We start from the raw sequence: 21,590 nt of genomic DNA, 5'->3' as shown, positions 1-21,590 counted from the left end.
AAATTTTGGTAGCCTGGAGTTTCACGGGGCGGCTGCCTATAGGCAGAGTTAGTGGCTGCTACCCCCAAATTTCCAACAGCACTGAGCTCAGGATTCTGTTCCCTTTGCCACTACACAGAGCCTGAGAGCCAAAGCAAGCCAAAGTTGGAGAGTGTTAGGAGTCCTAAATGTTTAATTTTGCCATTGGGCTTATGTTTTAGCTGAAGAAGGAAAATTACACATGTGGTAAATACCCAAACGCCTTCCGTAAATTTGATCAAAAGAAAAATAATTCTGGTGGAGATTGTAAAATACATGAGACTTGCAGTTGAAAACGAAGGAGACTTTAAACTTCACTTTGTCCACAGAACTGTGAATGAACCATGTCCCTTTGTTGTAAGTCCTAAACAGTTAACTGCCACATGAATCTAACGAAATTGTCAGGTTATAGTAATTACATCAGTAATTTGATCTGCTGTCATTTGAATGGAGCCATGTGTGGGGAGTCAGTTACTTCCCTCTGTGGGGCTGACCCTTTTACATTCCTGTAAGCTGAAAACTAATAGAGCTCATTAAGCTTTATGGGAAAAGAGCTTTTATCACCTCGTCAAGTCAGGCAACATATTTCCATTATATTTCTAATTTCATGTGGCTCTGTGGCTGCTGATGTGCGCTCCCCTGCTAGGTTTACATCGGACCTCTCCCTCACAGACATTTTTATTGACATTTCTGAGTCTGAATTACGTTTTGTGTGGCACCACCTACAGATGTCTTCAATTAAATGTAGGTAAATAAAAGGGATTATATATCAGAGGCTAAAAGATTCTTGAAATTCTCTTCCGAATCAGAGTTGGCCAGCCAGTCCGGTAGGGTGCAGTCTCGTTGGCCTTTTGGAGGCGGAAAGCTGTAGGAGAGGTGTTTGTCCGACGCTTCACCCTGTGCGCATGTAGGTTGCTTAGGTTTCTGTTCACGTATGTCCTTCTGTTCCTTGATTTCAAATCAGTTAAAGTCTTCATTCAACAGGTATCATAATAACTTAGCGAAATGTTAGCACATGTAGCGGATGGGTACCAAGCTAAGCTCTTGGCTTCTGTTGTTTTAATTCTCACAGGGTGTCTGTGGCATAGGTGTTCCCAATTTTGTTCTAAGAAAAATTGGGCCCAGAGAGGTAGATTGGCTGAGCTCAACGTCACAGCGGTTGGCTTGTGGCAACAGTAACAAGGCAGAAAGGAGAAAATGGAATACTGCCATAATATCCTTTTTAAAAAAGTTTTTTTTTAAAAAAGTTTCTTTTTCAACGTTTTTATTTATTTTTGGGACAGAGAGAGACAGAGCATGAACGGGGGAGGGGCAGAGAGAGAGGGTGACACAGACTCGGAAACGGGCTCCAGGCTCCGAGCCATCAGCCCAGAGCCTGACGCGGGGCTCGAACTCACGGACCGTGAGATCGTGACCTGGCTGAAGTCGGACGCTTAACCGACTGCGCCACCCAGGCGCCCCTTAAAAAAGTTTTTAATTCCAATTAGTTAATGTACAGTGTTGTGTTAGTTTCAGGTGTGCAATGTAGTGGTTCGACAGTTCCAGACATCACTCGGTGCTCATCATGACAAGTGCGCTCCTTAATCCCCATCACCTATTTCACCCATCCCCCCCTCCTATGGTAACGCTATAAGATTCTTATACTACCTGAAGTGATACAACATTTGAAGGAAGACGGTGATAAGTTCGAGATGTATTTTGTAAACCCAAGAGCAAGATTTCTCACGCTTGGCACTATTGGCATTTTGGATCAGTTAAATCTTTTGTGGGCGCTATCTTGGGCATTGTGTCTTTCTTACCAACATCTCTGGCTTCTGCCTGGTAGGTGCCATTAGCATCCTCCCCCGGAGTTGAAACAAAATGTCTCCAGACTTTGCCAGATGTCCCGGAGGGGTAAATTGGCTCCTTGTCGAAGACTGCTGCCTTAGAGCAGCCTTAAAAACGAGGAGATACAGGTGATAAGCCGATAGTGGAGATAGTTGCCATGAGAACATGTTTGCAGTCTCATGAAAGGCAGAAAAAGAAGGAAAGGTGAACAAAGAATAAGTGAGATGAACAGAAGACAAATAGCAAGTTGTCCACTTAAACCCAGCCCTGTTGATGACCCTAAATAAAAACGATCTGAACCATTACTCTGCTATATGGACATGTTCTGTATCTGCACTGTCCGAAGCGTGTATGTAGCTAGGGGTCAGATGTAGGTATTAAGTTCTATTGAACACTATACCCAGGAATTACAAACTACATATTTTTTCAGATACACAGGGAACATTCACTAAGATGAGACCATTATATATTATGGATTATAATCCATACCATTATACAAATTTGTGCCATTATACAAGTTTTAGTAATTGAAAAGGATTGAAATAATCTCTGGTCAAAATGGAATTGGGGCACCTAGGTGGCTCAGTTGATGAAGCGTCTGACTTTGGCTCAGGTCATGATCTCGTGGTTCGTGGGTTCAGGTCCTGCATCGGGCTCTGTGCTGACAGCTCAGAGCCTGGAGTCTGCTTCGGAATCTGTGTTATCCTCGCTCTGCTGCTTCCTGCACTCGTGCTCGTTCTCTCTCTCTCGTTCTCCGCCCCCCCCCCCCCCACTTCTCAAAAATAAATAAACATTAGGGGCGCTGGGTGGCTCAGTCGGTTTAGTGTCCGACTTCAGCTCAGGTCATGATCTCACAGTTTGTGAGTTTGAGCCCTGCATCGGGCTCTATGCTGAGCACTCAGAACCTGGAGCCTGCTTCCGATTCAGTGACTCCCACTCTCTCTGCCACTCCCCCACTCGTGCTGTCTCTCACTCTCAAAAATAAACATTTAAAAAAAAAGATTAAAAAAAATTAAACGGAATGAACTTAGATTCAGTAACAGAAAGAACTCATAATAAGGTAAACAGTGTAGTTAAAAAAAAAAAAGGGGCACGTGGATGGCTCGGTTAAGCATCCGACTCTTACTTTGGCTTAGGTCATGATCTCACTGTTTGTGGGATTGAGCACCACATCAGGTCTGTGCTGACAGTGTGGAGCCTGCTTGGGATTCTCTCCCCCTACCCCACTCACTCTTACTCTCTCTCAAAATAAATAAACATTTGAAAAAATAGGCAAAAACTTGATTATATGTTTCACCAGAGAAAACATACAAATAGTTAATAAGCATATGAAAAGATGCTCACCATCCATTAGGGAAAGGCAGATTAAAACCACAATGAGATACCACCACAAACCCACTAGAATGGCGATAATCAGAAGACAGTAACAGGTGTCAGCAAGATGTGGAGAAATTGGCAACTGTATACATTGTGGCGTGATGGTTAAAATGCTATAGCTGTGGTTTCACATTTCCTCAAAATATTAAAGATAGGGATACTATATGACCCCAAAATACAGGAATATACCCAAGCAGAAGGAAAGTATACATCCAAACAAAGACTTGGATGTGAAAGTTCACAGTAGCATTATTCATAATGGCCAAACCTGGAAATAATTCCCAACGTCCATCAAATGGTGAATGGCTAAATGTCCATGCGTCCAATGGAATATTGTTCAGCAATTAAACAGGCACAAATTCTGATCCAGGCTACAACATGGTTGAACCTTAAAAACATTATGCTAGGTGAAAGAAGCCAGACACAGGAGGCTGCATATTGTGTGTTTTCGTTTAAATGAATTACCCAAAAGAGGGAAATTCAGAGAATCAGAAAGCAGATCAATGGGATTAGAGGTAGGACTGGAGGACTGGCTGCAAACGGGTCTCACAGGAGTTTTTGGGGGGGGGGGTTGATAGAGATGGTCCCAAATTTCACTGTGGTGATGGTTCCACAGTTCTATAAATTTGCTAAAAATCACAGAATTCAGGTGCACCTGGGTGGCTCAGTCAGTTGAGCGTCCAACTTCGGCCCAGGTCATGATCCCATGCTTCATGGGTTTGAGCCCCGTGTTGAGCTCTGTGCTGACAGCTCGGAGCCTGCTTCAGATTCTGTGCCTCCCTCTGTCTTTGCCCCTCCCCTGCTTGCACTCTGTCTCTCTGTCTCCCAAAAATAAATGAATATTAAAATTCACAAAATTAAAAAAAAATCACCGAATTCTACACTTAAAATGGGTGAATTTTGTCGTGTGTAAATAAAGCTGGGGAGAAAAGGCATGTATCATTTCTTCATCCTTTAGTTTTCTAAAATGTGTAGAAAAGATCTGATTCAGCTTGACATCTTGTATCTTTACCTTGTCCCTAGTTGTGGTATAGACGGGTGCACACTTTCAGTATTCAGCAAGCTGGTATTCTATATTGAAATAGATATGTTTTAATTAATATTTAAATATTAACTATGTAGTTAATACTCTCAATTTAAATGTTAGCCATTAGTATTTTTTGATAGCTTATAAGACCGTCTTATACAGAGTATGAGTGGGGGAGGGTCAGAGAGAGAGAGAGAGAGAGAGAGAGAGAGAGAATCTGAAGCAGACTCCAGGCTCTTAACCGTCAGCACAGAGCCCAGCAGGGGGCTTGAACTCACTAACCGTGAGATTGTGACCTGAGCCGAAGTCAGACCCTTAACCAACTTGGCCACCCAGGCACCCCCCGGCCCCCTTTCTCCAAGCTTTTTTTTTGAAGTTGAGAGCTCCTTTCCTTTTCACTTGGAATTCTGTGGTAAACTGGGGCAGTGTGTCCAGTTAGGTGTGTGGATATGCACCGATTGCAAGCTGCACGTAGCAGGGGTGGGGATCTGCCCCCTGAGTCACTGGCTGGGAGCATTTGTTTTGCCGTTGAGAAAAAAAAGGACCAAGAGAACCTAACCATCTCTGCAGTCTGTCAGCAGATCAAGTATCACTGCTGGGGGTGGCTCCAGTAGAAGTCAGGATCTCTCCAGTGGCCAGAACTTGGAAGAGGAGATGGCTCTTCCCCAAACTGGGTCCTCTGGCATTGAAGGGACCTCATAGAGGTGGTCGTGGAGGGTGAGGTGGAGAACGTTGAGCCCCTAAACTTGGGGAGGGAGGGAGTTCAAACAATTTTACCGAATAAGGGGGATGCTGAGATATCCAGAGAGCTGGCTTGAACTGGAGATCTCTGGAGAGAGGGCTAGGGAGAGGGTTGAGCTGGTGACCTGGGGGAAGCTTTCACCTGCTGTCTGGTAGGGTGTCTGGGAGCACCAGTTGTGTTTCAAGGGCCAGGACCAGGGCAGACAGAGGTGTCTGAATGGGGGCTAGATCTTGGAGAATGGTCATCAGGCTGCTCTTGGTACTGAACAATCAGAAAACAAAAGCTAGGCTGTGGCTTGATCCACTGGGCAAAAGTGAGATATAAGTGCTGTTTTTTTTCTAGTTCCGTGGCTTGGGAAAGAGTCATGTCATTTTCAGGCTGAGTCCCACATACTGTGGAATCAGGTTGAGTGGTGTTGGGCAGAAGCACCAGTGAGAATTCTGGAGCCAGATCCCCGAGTGCACTGGGATCATCATTTGATTACTCTCCCATCTGGTCAGGTCTGGAGGCTATTGGGCAGTTGTGGCTGGGGCGGGACTGCTAGTGAGGCCACTGACAGAGAATCTGTTGAACTGAAGACCTTCCTTTTTGCACTCTGTTCGCCTCAGTAGATAGTGCTTGAACGTCTTTCATGTGGCAGTCAGAATAGTGTTCTCTGGGCTCACTCGGGCACTCAGTAACTGTTGTCGAGTAGACGAACTTGCTTCCAACTTGTTTCTGGACATCACATGATAGTTGAGCCAGTGTTATTTGAAACCTTATATTTTATAGTGAAGTTATATTATCTGGAAGTTTTTTTAGGGAAACCAACCTCCTGTGAGTAAAATAAATACATAAATAAAAAAAAATATATATATGTATATATACATACATATATGTATATATGTATATATATATATATATATATATAAATTTATTCGGAGAATAAAAGAAAGCATACCAGAATAGAAAACCAGACATTAAGTAGAAAGATGCCATAAATTTCCTTGTTGAAGATTTTTCTGGCATGGGACTTAGATCAGTTTAGGCATCTTAAAACGGAAGTCCATTCAAGATATGGTTTTGGCAGATCAGTCTTCTTTAGCAGGTAGTGGTTTTCATCATTGGTCCGAGGATCTTCCAACTGTGTTCAAAATTAGGGTCATCTGCCTGGACAATTTTCATTATCCATTAAGTGCGTGTGAATGCTTCAGAAAATGTTTGAATGGAAAATCCTGGGGTGGATTAGCTTCCACGGGGATGTCAGTCTTGTTTGATGTTTGCAGTCATTCACTTCTAAGTAAAAATATCGGTTTGGGTTGTCACTGGGGGCTGCTTTTCCCCTCTGTAAGAAAGACCGGAGAAGCAAGATTCTTGACTGAACTGGTGTGAAGGAGGGGGGCCCTTCGTTAAGATCGCGACTCTCGAGTCTAAGGTGTTTGTTGTAGAGTTTAGTAAATATGGACTCATTTGTAGAATTGTGAAGTTTGGAGTCCTGTTATTTTTCCTTGTAAGTGTTTTGTGGTGTCTCACCAGAAATCTTTAAATCCCAGATAGCTAGGATTTAAAAATATAAGGAAATGTCAAAGTAAAGAAAACCATTAACAGATTAACATCTTCATTTTTATGTATGCTGTGATGAAAATGCAAAAATAAATTCCTTTCTTATTCCTGTCACACTTACTAAAACACATTTGCTATAAACCGTTCCTCCGTGATTTAAGCTCTTTGTAAAGTTCAAGTTTTCGTCTTTACAGTACTTCTAGTTTTAAGTTATAAATGTTAGGGTAAACTTTTTTGCTTGCTTTGAAGCATTTCATTTCCTATGAATTATGTCACTGAGAAATACATTTCTTGATTCATCCTTGGCTTAGTAAGTTGCTGAAAATACCTTAATTCATTGCATTGACTAGAACATGTTAAATATTACGATTGTTTTGACATGGGACACCACAGAAGCAGTGGCCAGTGAGAAAAACACCGAACTGAGGTTGAGAATTCCAGGTTTCTGCCCTTCTCATTCCTGTAAATGGGTCTTGTGACCTTGGACAAGCCCCTTCATTACCCTGAGCCTCACTTTCCCACTTATAGAGTAGGGGTATCTCAAATAAAGAGCTCCTTCAAAACTGAGTGAACTTAGCCAACATTTTAACACATTTTATACAGTTAACTCTTGAGCAACACAGGTTTGAACTGTGTGGATCCATTAATACACAGACTTTTTTTTTTTTTTTACAGTACTGTAAATGTATTTCTCTTTCTTATGGTTTTATTAATAACATCTTATTTTCCCTAGCTTACTTTATTATAAAGAATACAATATAATACCTATAACATAAAATAATTGACTGTTTCTATTATCAGACTCCCTGTCAACAGTAGGCTCCTAGTAGTTAAGTTTGGGGGAGTCAAAGGTTACTTGTGAATTTCCAACTGTGCTGGGGTGTGTTGGTGTCCCAACTCCCATGTTGTTCGAGGGTCAACTGTAGCTGCTTTTCAGACTCAAATATTAGAAATTAGGCAAATAATACGCATTTTACTCAACTTAAAACTTGTAGTCCCTCCAGCTTTGTCTTTCACGGTGCTTTATGTTCTGAAGCAAGCTGACACTTAGAACAATTCTGCTCACTTTCTTCTATAAAAACAAGTGTTTTCCTGTTATCTTGCTTACCCAAATGTGTTTCTTATTTTTGCCTTCAATATGGTCTCAACTGTACATATGAATTATATCTTTTAATAAAGTAATAGCTTTGGGTTCTCAAAACTGAGAGGTGGGTCATTGAGAACTCTGTCATCTAGAAGCATCTGAGCAGACTGGGAAAGTACCTAAAAACAAACACCACAAATTTCTTATGCATCCCTCTTACATCTTCTCATAGTAGCAAAGATGAGCGTGTTTAATGACATGACCCAAAGATACAGTCATTCTATAGCATGTATAAATCAAGCAGGACAAGTTTATAAATATTATGCTCAATGTTGTAGTATTCATTCTTACTTAGAAACTACTTAGTTATCCAAAGGTTGTCTGTCAAATTTGTTGATTTATATTAATCCACATTAAAAAAAATTCTAATGTTTTTTATTTTATTAATTTGTGTGTGTGTGTGTGTGTGTGAGAGAGAGAGAAACCGCATATGAGTGGGGGAGGAGCAGAGAGAGAGGGAGACACAGAATCTGAAGCAGGTTCCAGGCTCTGAGCTGTCGGCACAGTGCCCAATGCAGGGCACTTGAGCTCATGAACTGTGAGACCATGACCTGAGCTGAAGTCAGACACTTAACCGACTGAGCCACCCAGGCACCCCTATTAATCCACATTTTAAAATTCTATAAGAATCTTAGAAGTTCCATTTAAGCCGCCACAAAACCTAACACATAAAAATGTTTGTCATTTGCTCAACATTACTAATTATTAGGGAGCTACAAATTAAAACCACGATAAGATACCACCTTCACACCCATTAGGATGGCTCTTATCAAAAATACAGCAAACAATAAAGGTTGGCATGGATGTGGAGAAATTGAAACCCGTGCACTGCTGGTAGGTTTGTAAAATGGTGCAGCCTCTCTGGGAAACCAGAGGCAGTTCCTTAGAAAATTGAAAATCCATTTACTCCATGATCCAGCAGTTTTCTAGGTATATACACAAAAAATTAAAAATAGGGACTCAGGTATTATAAACCACTGTTTACAGAGGCATTATTCACAATAGCCAGAAGGTAGAAGCAACCCAAGTGTCTCTGGACCGATGAAGAGATAAACAAAAAGTGGTATGTGCATAACATGGAATACTATTCAGCCTTAAAGAAGGAGATTCTGACACAGGCTGCATCACGGATGGGCCTTAAGGATATTATGCTAAGTGAAGTAAGCCAGTCACAAAAAGGCAAATACTGTGTGATTCCACTTACCTTAAGTACCTGGAGTAGGCAAATTCATAGAGACAGAAAGTAGAACAGAGGTTACCAAGATCTGGTGGGGGCGGGGGGAAGGGGGCGGTGTTACTGTTTAGTGGATACGGGGTTTCAGTTTGGGATGATGAGAAAGTTTTGCGGGTGGGTGGTGATGGTTGCACGACAGCATGAATGTACACTCGGTGCCCCTGAATTGTACATTAAAAATGGTTAAGATGGTAAATGTTATGTGTATTTTACCACAATTATGAAATATTTTTAAATGTCAGAATTGCAATTTAATTCAGTTGAACACAAATTTAAAGTTTCGAGTCACGAGCATTAGGTAGGAATGATGTTAACTTTTTTGATGAACCAGAGAGTAAGTAGTTCGGGAAGTTTAGACTATCCTCTTCATTAGGAAACAAACTCTGAGGATTATTTTAAAAATCTATTCCTATATTATACTTAATACTAATCTGAGAAAAGACCTACCTTTCTCCTTTCTTAAATCCAAATCATTAAGCCAGTTTGATCTATCTTAAAAATGTTTCTGAGCTAGCAGTTTCTGTAAGGAGTTTATTTTCTGTGAATTTGGAGAATATTTGATTTATGTAAATGTGTACTCGTGTCTGTAAATCAATTTAACAGAGCTCCTCTAATAAGGAGACCTGGTAGTGTGATTCGTTAATACCCTCTGAAGGTAGGAAAATATTTCACCTACAATGAGAAGTAAAGACTTTTTTGAATCACAAATTCACAAACATGTAGATCTCTGAGCTTCAGTTCTGCAACTTGACCTACAGGTCATAAGTGGACACAAAGCCATGGATTCAGATCTCAAAGAGCTGTTGTTCTCCTTAAAGGATTGAACTCAACAAATACATAGACGCAGACTACAAACCAGAGTCTCCGTCTCCTCTCATCCAGCAGAGAATAGATCTACATCATCCATCCAACAGACCGTAAACCGAATCCAGATATTAGTGCCACTAAGGGGGATAAGCTCACTGGTAGTAGAAGAACCAGAAACGAAAATAAAAGCACAAACTTCGTAGAGAGGGAGAAAAAGAGAAACACAGCCAAGCTGAAGCTCTGTTGCTCCGGGGAAATGTCTTTGAGAGTCCAGAAAAGATGAGGCTTCACAGACCCTGAGGGCCCTTCTGTGTCCACCAAGTGAGTTCACTTGAGCTGCTCGGTGGCTGACTGCCAGAATTGTTAAACTAAATTTTCAGAAAGGTAAAATCACGATCTTCATGCAGATAGAGCACGAACACATGTTATATTTTATTTGACTCATTAATTAGCACAAGAACCAGCAGCATATTAAAACTGATGCAGGGAGCATTTGTGAAAATATGCTGATACACATATATAGACACACACACAATTTAATTGAGTGAGAGATTGAGAGGAGATTGCTAAGCTAGATAAAAACAACTGATTACTGGCTTACAGGGCATTAAACTGTAACCTTTTGGGTTATCTGTTCCACTGGACAGAAATCTGTAAGTTAACCTCTGCCCCAAACAGATTGTAAAATAACTCCATCAATAGAAAATCAAGCCCAGAACTGCGCTTCAAGAACGCCCGGTAATTTCTTCGGCCTTTATCAGATGGCAGCCACCACACTTCTTTTTAACACTTGCTAGTAGTTCTTCAGCCTTGGTTTTTAAAGCTCTTGATTCTACATTCGTGCATTTTCATTAAAAAATGTGGAAAGTGGAGAAGACTAAGAAAAGTATCATTCATGAACCCTGTGGTGACAGCCTTCGATGTTTTTTTCCATCTTTATAAGTTTGGGTGGGGGTTGTAGGTACGTGCACGGAGAAAGACATTTTTCATGTGGTTTGGATCATATATGCCACCTTATGTCACGGTTTTACTTGGAGAAATGTTTATAATGTTATTAAAAACTCTCGGTAAGAATAGTTTTTAACTACTAGATAATAGTTCCTCATGTGAATGTACTGTAATTAACTTCTTTTATTTTACAGTTTTGTTTAATTTGGCTCCTTCTCCCAATTTGGAAGTGAACAGAGGTCGTCATGGTCTTAATTCAGTCTGAGCTGATGAAAATTTTTAAGTTAGATTCTATTTAGTTGTTTGTTGAGATTATCAACAAAAATTGAAGCAGTTGGTATAGTTTGTTCCTTTCTAATGACTAGATAATCTTTATTAACTCAGGGATTCTGATGAAATTGAGGCATTTGGAGGATTACCCAGTATAAAGTACTGTATAGAACTCGAGAGAATTGTGTGAATAGGAACATCAAAGGAATTCTTCCTCAGCTTAAGGCTATAGGAATTATGTCATTTATGTTACTTAGTAAAATTAACTTTCATAGGCTTTCTTTATGAGCAGAGAAAGTGTTGCTTAAAACAGAGCAACGGGGCACTTGGGTGGCTCAGTCAGTGAAGCGTCCAACTCTTGATTTTGGCTCAGGTCATGATCTCATAATGGTGGGGTCCAACACCGCATTGGACTCTGTGCTGAATGTGGAGCCTGCTTGAGATATTCTCTCTCTCTCTCTCTCTCTCTCTCCCTTTCCCTCCCCCTCCCATCCTTCCCCACCCCCTTTCCGCCTCTGTCCCTCTCCCCTTCTCGAATTCCCTTTCTCTCTCTCAAGAAGAATAGAATAACAGAAAATAGTTACTTTTATATGCACTTTTTATTAGCATCATTTAAATGTAATTGTCTTTGTACTGGAATATAGATGGTGATCAATTTAAGTGTTTAATTGGTTGGGCGTCTTTAGTGTACTGATTGCCAACAGACTAGGAACTGGTTCCTTTTTTTAAACGTACTGGTTACTGGTTTTTAAATCACTTGCTTATGCAACTATGTGATATGTAGGAACCAAGAGTATTCCTGTTTGTATTTTCCAACTTAATTTCATTTATTTTCTTTATTTCTTAATGATAGACCATATCATCTCAAATTTTCAAATTTAGTTTTGGGTTTTCTTTTTAAGAAATCAGGTAGATTTCGGTATCGTAGTGGTTTAGCACATTTTTGGGTGTTTATTTTTAAAAGGAATCTGACCTTCAGTGCAGTGTCTCATGAAACACTTCACAAAGGTGAAGCAATTGGAAGAATAAATTATTTTAAAACAGTGCAGACTTTTAATGAGGTGCTTAAGGTAATTACCTGTGGGGGCCTCCATAAACCTGTTTTAAAAAAAATTCAGGGCACATATTGTCTAATTATAGATTTTTGTGTGAACAGGTGCGATTTGGGAGAGGTACTTGGGCATGCCTTGCGAGGACAACTCAGGTTCTGCTCTCCTAAAGCTTGTGAAGACTTTCCCTGTTACTGTCTTTGAACCTGTGATGAAGTCTCTCCAACAGATGCTGCCTCTGGTGCCTGACGAATGACTCCCTCTTTGTCTGTTCCTTTGAGTCTTAATAGTGTTTGTTTTAAGCATAACTGAAGTATGTGGGGGCAGGTGGGCCAGGAGACAGGTGTACTTCATCAGAGTAAATATACCCATTTGGGGAGCAGTTTAACTAGAAGACTGGATTGGCCTATTAATATTGATGTCATTTCTACGTAGAGCCTTCGGTATCGTACTGCGTAGCTCATTTATCCATAAACCTTGCCATTCTTCCCCAGTGTTTGAGACATTCTTTTCTTTTCTGTAGCTAATGGCGGGCTTTATTATATTTTTTCCTGTTATCAGCTAAATCCTGGAAATGGAGGAGCTTCTGAAAAACAACTTTGCTTACCCTCTCACATATGCAGAACTGTGCAAACTGCAGGCGTGAGAAAGATAAATGATGAAATACTGTTAATCACATCACTGACTTATTTATGAGGAAATTAAAGATCGCTGCTGTTAGTTTTAAGTAACTTCTGTTAAATGAGCTACTGATGTAATTTCATAGACCTAGTCTTTGAGGATGTGCCATTCAGACCCCTTAAAACCAAAAGCAAAACCGACCCAAGTTTGCTCACGGTCTGCTTTTATTTCTACATTATCATTTATTTTTCACAGTGCCCTTTGAGGGTGAGCAGTAGTATGATTCCTGTTTTTAAAATGCAGAAACACCGGGGCGCCTGGCTGGCCCAGGCCCTAGAGCACACGACTCTTGATCTCAGGGTTGTGAGTTCAAGCCACACGTTGGGCATGGAGCCTACTTTAAAACAATTGCAGAAATGGGTACTTTTGAAAGCAGTTATTGCCTTGCTGAGGTTAAATAGCCAGAAAGTGTACTGTGGAGTTAGGGCTCAAATCCAGATACTTTGATTCAGAATCCTGGACTCGAGTCCCTCAGCCCTCCTCCCTTTCTGTTGTAGCTTACTGCTTTCTGCTTATATCTTTCCCTGCTGCCTGTAGATTTAAAAAATTCATTTATGTGGGGCACCTGGGTGGCGCAGTCGGTTAAGCGTCTGACTTCAGCCAGGTCACGATCTCGCGGTCCGGGAGTTCGAGCCCCGCGTCGGGCTCTGGGCTGATGGCTCGGAGCCTGGAGCCTGTTTCCGATTCTGTGTCTCCCTCTCTCTCTGCCCCTCCCCTGTTCATGCTCTGTCTCTCTCTGTCCCAAAAATAAATAAACGTTGAAAAAAAAAATTCATTTATGTGAGTGCTTCTCAGAAACATCCTGCAATCCCTGGTGGTCCCTGAAGCCTTAGCAAGGGATCCTCGAGGTCAAAATTATATTTTATTAGCGTTTTTCTCTTCTGTATTGTCTCATCCTCTTATGAATTTGTGGGGATGTTTCCCAGAGGCTGCGCGATGACAGCAAATGCAGAAGCAGATAGAAGATTCCACTCTCCTCTGCCAAGCTGGACTTCAAAGAGATTTCCAGAAATGTAAATCAGTGCCGTTTTTCTCACTAAATTTTTTTGGAAAATATAGTAGTTGTTTTTTTAACAATGTTAACACGTACTGGATTCATTGGTATTTTTAAGCGAATAACAAATACATACTTTTAAAAATACTAGTTTTAACATCTAGTGCAATAAATATCTCCTAAACTCCTTATCTCCAGTAAGCAAAATCTCCCAGTCTTCAATAAGATTTGTAAGTTAAAGGGATTTTGAGACCAAGAAATTTGAGAGCTGTTGATTCACATGAATACCTGTGTCATTGTGCCTCTGTTTGTTCTCAAATAAAGTGTACTTTCCTGCATAATTACAGTCTGTAATTGTATCACCTTCTGTGTTTTTAAGTAGCAGTTGAAGGGTGTTAACAATTAATAGGCTTTAGGTGAAACGTTGAAGAAATGCGACAATCCCAAGTATTGAAATAGGATTCTTAAGGAAGTAAAAATACAGAATGGTCACTGACTTGGAGAGGCCTCTCCGAGGCTGGGGGACTGAGCCCCTTGGAGAATTAAGTGAAGGGGCTGTTGTAAGATGTGGATCTTTCTGACCTCGTGGGGGTGAGGGTGACAAGTTTGTATTTGCTGAAAATATATACGTTTGCAATAAAGGTTTCTGGCTGCTACTTATAAAACCAACAGGTATCCAGGTAATAGCATATTGAAACATATGGCATGATAAGCCCATGAGTCTGGGTTTCAGGGATGTTGCTGAATGACCAGGGAGACATAACCAGGAGTTCTGCTGATTTCTCATTTCACAAACTTACTCATTGTTCTTTGTTTTTATCGCCTTACTCTAACACTCAAATTCCTGTATTTTTTCCATGTTTTAGTGTTAAAAAAAAAAAGTTTGAGCTAAGGGATCGCATTTGAGGGAAGCCTATTATGGCGGTTTTATGTCAACTGATTCAGCAAATGTGTGTACGTTCATAGACAAGCATGAAGAATCTTAGTTAAATCAGTTCAGTTTATGGTATTGGACACATGGTAGGCCCAGAATTTTTTTTTTTTAACGTTTATTTATTTTTGAGACAGAGACAGAGCATGAACAGGGGAGGGGCAGAGAGAGAGAGGGAGACACAGAATCCGAAGCAGGCTCCAGGCTCTGAGCTGTCAGCACAGAGCCCAACGCGGGGCTCAAACTCACAGACTGTGAGATCATGACCTGAGCTGAAGGCTAACGCTTAACTGACCGAGCCACCCAGGCGCCCCCAGAATTTTTTTTTCATTTGCTTTTTGTTTTGTTTTGTTTTGAGTGAGAGAGGGTGCAAGTGAGCAAGGATGGAGAGAGAGGGATCGAGAGACAGAGAGAGTCCCACGAGGGGCGGAGAGAGAGAGAGAGAGAGAGAGAGAGAGAGAAAGAAAAGCAGGGCTCACCTGAGGCGGGGCTCGAGCTCACCCAGCTGGGGACTCCTGAGCCCAAGTCAGATCTTAACCGGCTGAGCCACCCAGGTGCCTGGCCCAGAATTTTTTCCAGATTTCCTAGCCAGAAGTGAGTGATCTAGAGGTTCCGGCTGTCCCATCTTCACAGAGAGCCAAGGGAATCAATAGTTCAGGTTCACCATCAGCCCGTTTCCACAGCTGCCACTTAACCTGTTGAAAAACTTGAAAGTATTGATTGAGTTACCATTTGGGGAATAGTAAATCATTATTAATCAGTACTGCGGAAACAACCAGATGTACTTTTTGGAAAATAGCTTCTTACCTGCCTTTACTGAGATTGTTTTCCATTTATCAAATCTGTTTTTTTAAAAAAAATTAGGTCATTGAAGCTCCCACAAGGGAGAAAAGGAAATCATTCATATTTTAATTGTCAGAAAACATGTTGGAAAGAAAAAGAATGCAGCAAAATAGGTTTTAAGAAAAGATGTTGAAAACCATGCATTGAATAGTTTGTTTTTTATATTGCCTTATTTAGTGACTTCTGTATCCTAGAGATATTCGAAAGTGAGGATATTTAAACGATGAATTAGATGATTAGCTGATTTTCTTATCATAGCATAAAAATAGCATTGACCTAGGGGCTAAGAAGATAGTTTGTGAATCAGTTTATAACTCCATAGTTTCATGATGATTGTATTACTTAATTGACTCCTGGGTTTCTTGTTTCTTTGTCTGGATGTAGTAGGGGGTCAGAGTAGATGGTCCTGTGGCTTCTTTTTTCCTCAGTAATTATAAGGTAGCCCATACCTGTATAAATAGATGCGGGTTTTACAGAGGGAGAAGACTGTTAACTTCCACGGGCGTTGAGACACGAGAATAATGCCTGTGGTAGGGTATGTTGGTCATGGGTGGACTCACAGAAGAACAAACAGTGAGGTAAATGGAAGGTCATTAAATGGGAGGTCCCAGGAATGGATGATATGATTAAAATTGGAAACTCAGAAGGTAGCTGCAGTTTGGAAAAAGATTTCAAGCTTGTACAACAAGCAGGATTGATTTGCATTTAGGGTTAACGTGGTCTTTTGGTTATTTACTTATTGAGAACATGCCCATTAGTAAGTCCATATGTATTGTGTCTTTGATAAATACATTTTTAATGAATGAATGCACACATTGGATTTAGTGAGTCCTAGAATGACGTACTCAACTGAAATTGTGGAAGAATTCGGGTTCGTTTCAAAGTCATTTAGTTAGCTTTTGACTGCCTGACGTTGGACAGGCTCCCCACCTCATGTGCCGTGGACTGACAGTTTGTCTCCCTGTCACTGTGGGATTGCTCTCCTCCACGATTACTTTTAAAGACAGGGAGCTTCATTTCCAGGAGCCTCAGGGCTGACTTACATCTAAAAGATGGTTTTCATAAAATTCAGTGATGTATAGGAATCTGTGTATTTCTTATTACATATTTGGAGCAGCCTAGCTTCTGAGACAAGTGATTTGACTTCAAGTCCGTTAGCAATTTAAAATATGGGTGTCAGTTCTGGTGTTGTAGTTTTAATGGGTTAATATCCTTTCCTTTTTTTTTTTTTTTTTTTGTTAATGCTTCTGTTTGTTGCCTGTTCTGCTCTTTAAACTGTACCTATTTCCAGGGAAATAATAATATCTTTCTGAAGACTAAACCTATATGATAGTAAATGCTAAAACTGGGGTTTGACGTAATTTATTATTGGCGGAAGCTGTTAAAAGTTTCAAGATATATTTATTGTCTGAACAACATTTTTAGCTGTAGCAGTGGAAGGTTTAGAAATCATGAATAGTGCTAGCACCTTAGTCGGTCCTCTCATTTGCTGTTGTAGACCTTGCTCACCTGTGCAGTTACTCTTTGAAGTTCCTTCCCATACCTCTGGAAGGTACCCTGAAAGGGAGTTCCTGTGCGTAGCCCACACTTCATAGGGAGTAATGCTCCCTTACCTTTAGGGCAGACTGTCTACCTGAACTTTTTGGAATCCTTCTGCATGGGAGGTTCGTCTTTCTTCCTCATTTATTAATTTTTTCAATCGTGTATGTCATTATGGACTTACGGATATTAATTTTATACTTTGGGTTGTAATCTAACACTATTTTTTTTTTTTTTTTTTGCTCAAATTGTTCCAGCTTTGGCCATTGGGAGCTTTTTCAGTCGCCTTCTGTGCCTCTTTGACATAACTCCATCAGTGCGTGTTTCTTTTTGTTTTTTAAGTACTTTCTTTCTTTTTTGGCACCACACGATGAAGTAGGCTCATCTTAAATGGGCTCTTCCCGTCCCAGTCCTGGAATTGGCCATTTTTCCAAAGAGCCTTGTTCCTTTTACTACAGAATGGAGAAACCAAGATCTGAGTGCTAGATGTGCTTCTTGCTACTAGGGTTTCCTTTATTTAGGCCTTCTCATCTGGCAGAGTAAAGGAACATATGTGTGCATACTAACCCTTGTATGAACATATCTATGATATATACAGACCTATAAATATTTCTGTATGTAACCATCTTGTCTGTATTAAGCTAAACGTGAGTTCTTACGCATGTCTCCAATACTAATCCATCACCCTGTGGGTCATTCTAGCCTCTTCCCCTTGCTTATCTGTAAATGACGACTTCAACAGTGAGAAACTTGGTTCCCATCACCTCCGTCACTTTACAGTAGGCACATGTATCAGTGTCAGAGTTGTTAACCTGTAGTCTCGTGGAAAACAACTTTATCAGGTAGAATACAATGCTTATGTGTGGATTTCCTTTTGCCTTCATTCTTACAGACCCCAAAGGTTACTGAAGTCAGCACCTTTCCCCCCCCCGACCGACCTCTTTCAGTCAGGTTGTTTCATACATTTGTAATATAGGTAGATTCTCTGTCCTGTCTCCATTCCTTCCTGGGATCCCTTAATCTCCTAAAAGATTTTCTTTTAGTTTGCATCCATTAAGGCTCACTTTGTGTTTATAAAGTTCTGAGTTTTGGTAAGTACATAATGTCAAGTATCCACTAGTACAGAACCATAGAGAATAGTTTTATCCTAAAAGTCCCCTGCTCCAAATCCCCCAAATTCTTGGCAGCCAATGATTTTTTTACTGCCTCTTTAGTTTTGCCTTTTACTGGATGTATTTGGAATGTATATATGGAGCCTTTTCAGACTGGCTTCTTTCACTTAGCAATATGCATGTAAGGTTTCTTCATTTTGTGTATTTGTGGCTTGATAGGTTATTTCTTTTGATGAATAATATTCCATGTGTCATGGTTTATTTATCACCTATTGAAGGATATCTTGGTTGCTTACCGTTTGGGGCAATTATGAATAACATTGTTATGAACATTTGCATGCAGGCCTTTGGGTTTTGTGTGACCCAAGTTGTCAGACAAATTGGATAAATACCTAAGAGCGTGATTACTATTTTATATGGTAACGCTATGTTTATCTTTACTGGAAAGTCCCAAACTGTCCTCTGAAGTATCTGTACCGTTTTACATTCCATCATCGTCAATGAATCCGAGTTCCTACTGTTCTGCGTCCTCGCCAGCATTTGATTCAGGTTTTTGGATTTCAGCCATTCTAATAGTTGAGTAGTATTAGCTCAGTGTGTGTGTGTGTGTGTGTGTGTGTGTGTGTGTGTGTGTGTGTGTGTGTGTGTGTGTGTGTGTCTGTGTGTGTCTGTGTGTGTCTGTGTGTGTTTTAATTTCAGTTTCCTAGCAGATGATGTTGAGCAGCTTTTCATATGCTTATTTGCCACCTGTACATCTTCTTTGGTGAGGTGTTTGCTCAGATACTTTGCCCAGTTTTTAATTGGGCTGTTTGTTTTCTTACTGTTGAATTTTAACAGTCTTTCTATTTTTGAATACCAGTCCTTTATCCGATACATGTGTTGCAATTTTCTCCAGTCAGTGGTTTAACTTTTTATTTTCCTAGCAGTGTCTTTGTAGAGAGAGCACTTTTTAAATTTAATGAAGTCCAGCTTATCAGTTATTTCTTTCATGGTTTGTGCTTCTGGCATTGCATCTAAAAACTCATTGCAAAACCCAAGGTCACCCAGATTTTCTCCTATTGTTATCATCTAGAAGTTTTATAGTTTTGCATTTTATATTTAGGTCTGTGGTGCATTTTGAGCTGAATTTTTGAAAGCTGTAAGGTCTTTGTCTAGATTTGGATTTTCTTGCATTTGGATGTTTAATTGTTCCGGCATCATTTGTTAGAAAGACTGTCCTTTCTCTCTTGGACTGTCTTTGCTCCTTTGTCAGAGGATAGTCCACCATGTTTATGTGGGCTTATTTCTGGGCTTTAGTTCTGTTACATTGTTCTACTCTTCTCTTATTTGGCCAGTATAGACCCTATCTTGATCATTGTAGCTTTACAGTAAGTCTCGACGTAGGCAGTGTCAGACCTTCGACTTGTTTCTTCGGTATTATGTTAGTTATTCTAGGTCTTCTGCCTATTTATATGAACATTAGAACAAATTTGTTTATACCTACAAAATAGTTTGCTGAGATTTGGATTGGGATTGCATTAAATGTATAAACCAACTTGGGAAAATGGACATCTTAACAATATTGAGTCTTACAGTCTATTAACATAATATTTTTACACTTATTTACCATCTCTTTGTTTCATTTTGTCAGTTTTCTGCATATATATCCTGTACGTACTTTGTTAGATTTATATTTAGGCATGTAATTTTTTTTTGGTTTTATAAAATGGCACTGGGTTGTTAATTTCATATTCCAGTTATGGCTCGTATGTAGTAAAGCAAATGGCTTTTGATTGTTAGCTTTGTGTCCTGTGACCTTGCTATGATGGCTTATTGTTTCCATTTTTTGTTGTTATTGACTCTTTGGGATTTTCTACATAGTAAATCATGTCATTTGTGAATAAAGACAGTTTTATTCTTTTCCTTCCCAATCTTAATACCTTTTATTTCCTTTTTTGTTTGTTTTATTACACTAACTAGCATTTTCAGTATGATGTTGAATAAGGGAATCTTACTGGGGAAAGCATCAATTTTCTTATCATTAAGTGTGATGCCAGCTGTAGATTTGTTGTATATGTTCTTTATTAAGCTGATGAAGTTCCTTTCTCTTCCTAGTTTGTTGAGTTTTAGTCATAACTGGATGCTGGATTTTGTCAGAGGTATTTTCTGCGTCAATTGATATATGATTTTTTCCTTTAGCATCTTTCCATGATTAACTGCTTTTTATTTTAAATTACTTTTTTAATGTTGAACCAGCTTTCCATACCTGGAATAAATCCCACTTTGTCATGGTGTATAATTCGTTTCATACATTGTTGGATTTAATTTGCTAAGATTTTGGTGAGGATTTTTGCATCTGTGTTATGAGAGATACTGATCTGTAGATTTCCTGTCTTGTAATGTCTTTTTTCTGGTTTTAATATTAGTAAACTGACTTTTTCATTTTTCTTCATTCTCTTCTAGGTTTTTTTTTAGTGTTTATTTTTATTTTTGAGAGCGAGTGTGTGTGCGAGCAGGGGAATGGCAGAGAAGGGGACAGGATCCAAAGTGGGCTCCGTGCTGACAGCAGAGAGCCTGATGCAGGGCTCAGACTCTCAAACAGTGAGGTTATGACCTGAGCTCAAGTCAGATGCTTAACCGACTGGGCCACCTGGGCACCCCTCTCTTCCGGCTTTTGTGTATACATGTTATCTGTGATTTTAGCTGTGTGAAAATGATGTATGTGATATACATGTGTGTGTGTGTGTGTGTGTGTGTGTATATATATATATAGTGTATGTTGTATTTGTTCGCTTAAATTGTTAATCTCTAACATCCATTTAGTCTCTACCAAAGCATTGTTTCATGTTGCATCATAATTTTCATTTAGCAACAGTTACATTTAAAGTCATATTGAATTTTGGGGCTTCCGGGTGGCTCGGTCGATTAAGCGTCTGACTATTGATTTTGGCTCAGGTCATGATCTGACGGTTTATGAGATCACCCCCCGCTGGGCTCTGTGCTGATAGCATGGAAATTGCTTGGGACTGCCTCTCCCTCTCTCTCTGCCTCTCCCTCGCTTGCTTGCTCTCTCTCTCAAAATAAATAAATATTTAAAATCATTGAATCTTAAAATGAAAAGTGTCACTCAGCTATTTACAGATAAAAGGTTATACTCTGAAATCTCTAAGTTTCTTTTGTGGGATTATAGTTACATTAAGATAATGGTAAGGAAATTATTTTCCTTTGGCTCATAAAGGGAGCTCCTTATTTACACAGGAACTCTTACCTACAAAAGATAATGGGATCATATGCCTTGTCAGTGCGAGGGTTGTCACAGATGAGGCTTGGCTGATGGTATAGGGGCAGTTCTGTTCTCACCCACCCCTCTCCTTCTGTGTTCCCCATCTTTCTTTCCTGCACCATTTCTGTCTCAGCTTTTGTGTGGAACCGAAAAATAGACTTTAATATTTACTTATCCTGTAAAATTTGTATTTCCTACTGTTAAATTTTTAAACAAGGTTAAAAAAAAACCTTAAGTTTATTT

General features: G+C 39.9%; 1 protein-coding gene across 9 annotated transcripts in view; it reads left to right on the top strand.

The window, feature by feature from the left end:
- The window catches only part of ATE1 (arginyltransferase 1), a 155,879-nt gene that overhangs the window by 51,329 nt on the left and 82,960 nt on the right, over window positions 1–21,590 (top strand). The window lies entirely within an intron of this gene.

The sequence above is a fragment of the Prionailurus viverrinus genome, chromosome D2, assembly GCF_022837055.1.
Source record: "Prionailurus viverrinus isolate Anna chromosome D2, UM_Priviv_1.0, whole genome shotgun sequence".
Taxonomy (NCBI): domain Eukaryota; kingdom Metazoa; phylum Chordata; class Mammalia; order Carnivora; family Felidae; genus Prionailurus; species Prionailurus viverrinus.
Note: the sequence above shows the minus strand (reverse complement) of the source record. Positions and strands in the feature narration are given on the sequence as shown.